The 7,815-nt window shown below is 50.4% G+C and overlaps 1 pseudogene; it reads right to left on the reverse strand.

Moving 5' to 3' along the window:
- Window positions 1–701: 701 nt before the first annotated feature.
- LOC118987678 (60S ribosomal protein L38-like) lies at window positions 702–1,590 on the reverse strand (annotated as a pseudogene).
- Window positions 1,591–7,815: the final 6,225 nt, after the last annotated feature.

The raw sequence follows: 7,815 nt of genomic DNA on the forward strand, positions 1-7,815 counted from the left end.
GAGAAAAATTATGAGGTACATATGTACCTATTTATAAGAAAGGCATATATGATTTTATCACTTCTTGTCATAGGCCAGCGAGGTGCGTACTGAAGTTTCCATGAGTGGATGAGGGAACTGAGCCTTTTCACAGGGCCCCAGAGCTGGTAAGCAGTGGATATGAAACACAGTCACATATCCATCAGACACAACATTGGGTGCAGTTTCCCCACCACACGCAGGCGTTTAACTGAGTTGGAGGCCAAAAGCGTAGGGAGGCACACCCAGAACAGCCTTTTGGAGTTTGGAGGATGCAGGATCCACCAAGATCTGATTGCACAGATCCTGTCTTGTTGCTGGGGCCCAACTAATGGCTCTCTGGGATCTGCTTTTGGTCCAGAAAATCTATATATAAGCATCCTGTCTGGGAAATGAAATGAGAAAATGTCAAATCTGTGAGCATCCTGGAGTTTCTTCTAAACTGGGTCTCATCAGATGGACAGCACTCCCAGGCTGACCGTCACTCAGGTAAGGGCCCACTGGCCCTCTTGTGCAGCAGCCCACTGACTGGGTGGCCAGTGTCCTGGTCCCCCAACCCCGCCCGGAAATGGGTGGGATCGCCCTCATAATATGCTGTGGTGACTGCACCAAGTGACTCTGCCATCTTCTTCTTTTTTTTTTTCTTTTAATCTTTAACATTTTAATATAGATCAGTGTCTGGTTTATTTCAGCTCCTTCACTGACAAACCAGGGGGACGGGACTGCTTCAGTTTCTCCACCTCCTCTTTGTCTGTGATGACCAAGGTATAAAGGTGTCTGCTACACTGGGCTTTAAACCTCACATTGTCCTCACTTTTATTGATCTTGATGGATTTGGCATCGTTTCACCTGGCTGTGAGCAGGAGGTCTTCGATTTCCTCAATTTTGTGAGATGTGGCCATGAAGCATGGAGACTGTGTGACTGGCACTGCAAGGGGTAAGAAACGAAAAAGGACAGAACAGAGAGCTGCCATTTTCTTTATTTCTGCAAGGAGACAGGAGACGTTTGATTTCAAGCAGCAGAACCGCCCCTCCCCCCAAAAAAGAAGAAACAGGAAAAGAAGAAAAAGAAAAAGAACTCCCAACACAACTGGCGGAAAGTAGAAAGAGGACCCATTGGCTCATGTACCTGGAGCATCTCGAAGAAGGCCCAGTTCAGGACTGGGTTAGTCGAGCATCTTTCCAGTGGCACCATGGGCTGGGTTTCTTTACATCTTTCTGAAAACTGGCTCCCCTTTGTAATTACTAGATGGTGCCCTGAAATCTCCAGGGCTGTAGGCTTCATCAGTGTAGATTAAAAACATGTCCATAAATTCCTCAATACTCCCTTTAAAAGGTGGAGACTAATGCCCTTCTCCTTGGGTGCCGGTGGGACTTAGTGCCTAGTTTGTAACAAACAGGAAAAAGGGGAAGTTCGGGGGCCACAAGACAGAATGCAGCTTCCTGCCTGCTCTCATGCAGTTAACCTGCTCTGGAGGAGTCCAGCTGCCCTGTGAGGTGGAACACTGAGGCCTCCAACCAGTAGCCAGGGAGACCCGAGTCCCCTAACAACAGCAGCTGAAAGTTCTCCATGTTGCATTCACCAACTGCGAGAACAAATGTCGGAGACTTTCGGGGTTCCAAAGATGTTACTTTATTGGCCAAGTTTAACCTGCGCAGGGGCGAACTCTCCAAAGTGTCCGGAGACATGGTGCCCGCAAGGGCTGCAGATGAGAGTCACGCCAAACGCTTACAGGCTTAGGGTTTTATGGAGGCGCGCAAGCAAGCTGGATACAGAAGCAGATGTGGCGGTTAGCGGTTGGCTCAGGGGCACAATAGGGTTACTGATTATTGGTGAGTTAACTCGTGCACTGGCTCGTGCTCCTTTACTTGATTGGTCAGTTGAGCTTGTGCACAGGGGCTGCACTGGCTCGTGCTCCTTTACCTGATTGGTCAGTTGAGCTCGTGCACAGGGGCAAAATTTCCCTCCCTAGTGACTGTCCAGATGGCTATCTGCCTGACTAACCTTTGCTCTTAAACCATATCCTGGAACACACCCTGCTCTTCGGGCGTGTCCCGGAGCCTCTTTGTGTTAGTTAGTAAAACACCTTTTGCTTCCTTACAGCTATGTTCTGGCTAGTTCCCCTTGCCCTCAACACTCCAGGTAGGGCTGGCTTAACCCAGTGAGTGTGGAAGCCGGTCCTTGGCCCTGGCCGAACCCCATGGGACAGCAGCCCTTCCAGAGTAAGCCTGCGCTGAAGCCAGTCTGTAAGGCTGTTCCTGGATTCCTGGCCCGCAGAAACTAGGGGGTGACATTGTCTTTCTAAGCCACTAAGTTTGGGGGTAGTTTGTGAAGCAGCAACAGATAACTAACACATTCAGCCTCATTCAGAGAGAACAATGTGCTTCAGGAAGCTCTTTCCAGAAAAGTGAGGAGTTCCTCTCCCCAAAGCCTTCAGGAAACCCTCCCTCACGTTGCACTGGCACAGACTAGTCACAGCCCATCCTCCCGCCAGAGACTGCCCAGTGGGTGGAGCGAGGCCTGCAACCTCCTGCCTGGGCCACTCTTGGTGGCCAGTGCCCCAGACACACGTGGGCCGAGGGAAGGTGTGGAGGCCGCACTGAAGTTGGGGTGCGGTCCACGGGTCTTCCACGCCGCGTGAATCAGGGCTCCTTCTCTAGGGGCACGTGGGGCCGCGTGAAACAAAGAAGTTGGCTCTGACTCAGGAATTTACAAATTTCACCTTGGTGCTGAGATTCTATGAGGAAAAACAAGTTGGCCACTTTCCTCTGTGGGAGATCATTGCCTTGGTGCTCCCTGTGAGACACGGCCTTCCCGGCTGATGTCATTCAGGCTGGAGGTCACCAGTGAGGCAAAACAGGCCCCTCCAATCTCTCTTTATCAGAAAGCCCGTGCCCGGGAGGGGCAGTGGTCACTCTCCCAGGGAGAACAGTAATCACTCTTGATAAACGCCAGCATTTGTTTTATTTTATTTTCCTGCTAAAAACCTGCTGCTCTGAATTTGTGTTGGAAGTGGTTTAACATGATTGGAATCCTGAATCAGTGGCTGTGAATGACGGCTTTTACTGTCACGGGCAACGTATTCATTGACGGGCACAAGGGAAGGGCCAGGTTGCCAGCTCCTGTGTGTGCAAGTGTGTGTGCCTGTGTGCACATGTGTGTGCATGGGGGGGCAGCAGCTTTATCGAGTGATAATTCACATACTATACAGTTGGTCCACCTTAAGTGTACAATTCAGTGGTTTTCAGTATATTCACAGAGTTCTATAATGTTCAGTACAATTAGTGTTTGAAAATTTTCGTATTCCTCACCCCAGAAAGAAACTCCGTACTCTTTAGATATCATGCCTTCAGCCCAAAGCAACTGCCACTCTACTTTCTGTCTGTGTGTGTTTTAAATATATTTTTTATTTGTCTGCAAATAAGATTATGAAAAAATGCAGTCATATTGTCCAATGGGAAACATAAGGTGCTTTCCCAAACATAAGGTGCTTTCCGGCACACACGTGCTTTCAAGTGGGCTGCAGCTGTGCTGAAGCTCTGCTGTGCTGGACCCTATTTCCTGGGAAGGTGGTGGTGGTTCAGGGGGTGCTGTGCACAGGGAGCGGGCTGGGTCTGGGGACGTGTGGCGGGAGGTGTAGAGGCAGATCAGCCAGCCAGTGTGTGGTCAGGGAGGAGCTGACATCCTGGTGGTGACCTGATTTGTCAAGATCTTGGAATGAGCCCAAGGGTGGTCTGACTACAGACCTCAGTTCAAGGGACCCAGGGCTGCTTCTGAGTCAGCCATACGGAATCACAGCCCCAGATCAGTGCCAGATGGGAAGGGATGACGAAGACTGGGGTTCAAGGTAAAATTCCTTTGTTTCTTCAAGTTCTTCCAAGGCCTAGGGGATGAAGACCTTCTCATCACTTCTGCGTCCACTCTGGCCTTCCCTTTTGCTCACAGAGTGGGCATCAGCCAGGTGCCCACTCTGTGGAAGTCTGCAGTGCTTGTCCGCCTGGCCTCACACTGGGCAGGCTGCAGGGAGGAGCCAGCCACACCTCTCCAAATGGCCACTCTTCCTTGGGCCCCCATGGCTCTTTGGGAGGCTTGAGGCTTTGCTACAGTGATCCAGTGTAGGTCTCTGCTCCTTTCTTGACCTCAGTCTTCCCATCTATTGAATGGGAGACCAAAGAAATGGTACCTAAGGACCTTTCCAGGTCTCTCAGCCTGTGACACCTAGTTCAGCCATCACTTTACAGTCTGTAGGGTGTTTCATAGCATTGCTGCACCCTCATCTAGTGTCCTCAGATGCACTTCTCAGCAGCATGGCGAGGGGACCCAGAGCTCAGCCCTGGGAGAAGGTCCACTTGGGTTTGAATCCTGGTTGGGTCACTGGTTGGGCATATGTCCAACCCGTCTATATCTTTGTTTCTTCACCTGTAAAATGGGGAAAATATTAGAACTTATTTCATAAGGAGCATGTGAGGATTCAGTGGAAAACTCATTTAAATTGTCCTACACATAGTAACATTCCATACATTCTATCAATATAGACACGGAAATGGACGGGTCTTGCCAAGGTTCAGTGTGGTAGAAACGTGCTCTTTCTACAAAACTGTGCCACCTCTCCCAGGTGCAAAAGGTGAGAAGCAGGGTCTCCTAGATGTTCCCAAATCCAGCTGCTTGGGGTGTGGGCCCAGACTCCCTGACCTGGGCCTCCCACGATCATACTCGAGCCTGGGAGCATACCTCTCTATTCCACCAAGCTCTGGCCTAGTTTGCTCCCAACTGGAAACATGTTCTAGGCACTGTGGAAGGATCTGGAGCCTTGGGCCAGCAGGCTGCGATGACACAGGAATACAGGTGGCCTGTGGGGCAAGCTGCAGGCAGCTGGACAAGGCCGTGACCTGCTCACTGGGGGCTGAGTTCTTCATTCTTGGAGGGGTGCAGTGAGGTGAATGCAGGGCCCTAGATGTAGAGACAATGCCTAGGGAATCATTTCCTGTTTTGCTGTTTCTCCCCTCCCTCATCCCAAGCCCTGCTCATCATTTTATGACACGGTACTACTTAGGAGTAACTTTCTCTGGAGCCGATCTCCTTTCTGTCTCCAGTCGCCTTGCTCCCTCCTTCACTACCCCTCCACCAGGGTTCTGCCTTTTTCTTCTATCTGGCCTCTCCTTCTCCTTCTGCTACTCGGTCTGCACAGGTTCCCTTATTTTTCCCAAAAGAAGGAAAGTAAAAGGCACCGACTCAACCTGTCTGCCACCTCCGGGTGCCCCAGGCTCCTCCAGCGGAAGGTCTGCACCGTGATCCATGGGGCGCAAGGCCCATGTGGAGGGTTCTGAGGACAGTGTTCCCCAACTCCCAGTGGCCCTCTCAGGGAACTCACCTGAAAGAGGTGGACATTCACTCTCAGAGAAGATGGGAACATTTCTCACCCTGGCCAGGTAGCTCAGTTGGTTAGAGTATTGTTCTGATGTGCCAAGGTTGCAGGACCAATCTTCGGTCAGGCCACGTACAAGAATCAACTAACAAATGCACGAATGGGTGGCACAACAGATCCGTCTCTCTCTCTCTCTCCCTTCTCTAGAATCAATCAATAAAAAGTTTTTTAAAAACAGCAACATTTCTCAAGGTCACTAGGTAGTACAAGGCAGAGCCGCAGCCATACCTAGTCAGTTGGATTTCAGAGCTGTGACTGGTCTCTGTGTCATCGCCTCCCATTCCTTTCTCACTTGTCTGGAACTGATCCCTCCCCTGTTGCCTGGGGGAGGCAGGAAACCAGCAGGCTGTGGAGGGTCATTCTTTTTTAACCCTCACCTGAGGAGATGTTTATTGGTTTTAGAGAGAGAAGAAGGGAAAGGAGAGAGATACCTCAATGTGAGAGAGAAACATTGATCAGTTGCCGCCTGCACACACCTCAACCTGCGATCAAACCCACAACCTGGGTATGTGCTTTGATTGGAGATTGAACCCACCACGGACTGTTGGTACATGGGATGATACTTCAACCCACACCTGGCCAGGGCGTCATTCTTTAAAAAATTTTTTAAGTGGTTTTTTCCTTTATTGATTCTAGAGAGAGGGGAAGGGAGGGAGAAAGAGGGAGAGAACATTGATCAGTTTTTTTTCTTCCACTCCACTGGGGACCAAACACACCACCCAGGCACGTGCCCTGACCTGATCAAACCAGTGACGTTTCGGTTTGCAGGACGATGCCCAACCCACCGAGCACACCCGTCAGGGCTGGGGCTCCATCTTTAACTTAGGCAAACCATGCCCTGATCTAGCTGTCCACAAAGCAGCTCAGTGTCCAGGACACAAATGCACAGGAACAAAAATGCCCACACTGTCTGGCACAGACACATGCTTTAACCTCAGCTCTCCTTGGAAACTCAGGCCTGTTGGCTCTCTCCTGGCTCTCTCCTGCCTTCTCTGAATGCTTTTCCTTTGTTCTCCGGGCAGGATTCTCATCTTCCCCCACTCCCACTGTAGGGGCCACCAAGCCTCAGCCTTCAAACCCTGCTTCCTCCCTCTCTGTGGAGGCCAGAATCCTTCTAGTCTCCCCTGACTCATGGCTTTCTTCTACCGCCCCACAACGTACCACTGCGGAGGGCATGGCCTCCCTCTCTGCCACCACCCAGACCAGTGCCTGGAACAGAGGCGTGGAATGTTGCAGGTGTGGGAATACACACATTCGTTTGTCCCCATGGTTGTTACCTCACTTGGGCTGGACCCACCTACCCACCCAAGTTGACCTCTGAACCTCAGAGCTTAAAAAAAAATCAGCCCTGGCTGGTTTAGCTCAGTGGATTGAGCACAGACTGCAAACCAAAAGGTCACTGGTTCGATTCCCAGTCAGGGCACATGCCTGGGTTGTGGGCCAGGTCCCCAGTGAAGGCCATGTGAGAGGAAACCACACATTGATGTTTTCTCTCTCTCTCTTTTTCCCTCCCTTCCCCTCTCTAAAAATAAATAAAATAAAAAAAAGATGTCTTAAAAATCATTCATTCATTTATTTATTTTTAGAGAGGAGAAGAGAAGGAGAAAGAGAGGGAGAGAAACATTAATGCGTGGTTGCCTCTTGTGCACCCCCTACTGGGGATTGGCCTGCAACCCAGGCACGTGCCCTGACTGGGAATTGAACCCATGACCCTTTGGTTCACAGGCTCATGCTCAAACCACTGAGCCACACCAGCCAGGATGAACCTCAGAGTTTTGAATTTGAAAGAATAAGGCACAGATAACCTCACTCACTGAATGTGATGCAGCTTTTCTAAGAGATAGGTCAGGAGCATTTAATAATGAAAGGGGAATGTTTACAACAATTGGGGTGAAAACGCAGTGGCACAGAACTGTGTGAACATAGTGACCACAGCTGTGGGCTCACCACACCTGGAGGGCTTTTGGATCAACATGGTGAGATTTGCTCGCTTGAGTCATTGAACCAGAAAGGCTCTGGGCACAGGGACGTCAGCCACAATGAGGCGAATGAGAGGCCCTGTACTGAAAATGCAGAAGGTTCCTCTCTAGGGAAATTATCAGCTATCTGAAAAGTCATACAGACACTGACACTGGCCATCTGTCAGAGTCTTCCCCGCTGGCCCTGTCCCAGAGCTGCAGCTGCAGAAGCCCCACTTACATGCTCTATACTGGCCGGCCTTTAGGGTCCTGACTCAAATTTGGAGAACAGACAGGACTCCTAGTGGACTGACTGACCAGACTCAGTCGGCATTTGAGGAGGCTTCTAACAAAAGGCAGAGACCGAAACAAAAGAAAAAGGAACTCAGAGGAAATGAGGACAATACAAAGAG

This window comes from Sturnira hondurensis, unplaced genomic scaffold (assembly GCF_014824575.4).
Source record: "Sturnira hondurensis isolate 20B ecotype Veracruz unplaced genomic scaffold, ASM1482457v3 Scaffold0005329, whole genome shotgun sequence".
Taxonomy (NCBI): domain Eukaryota; kingdom Metazoa; phylum Chordata; class Mammalia; order Chiroptera; family Phyllostomidae; genus Sturnira; species Sturnira hondurensis.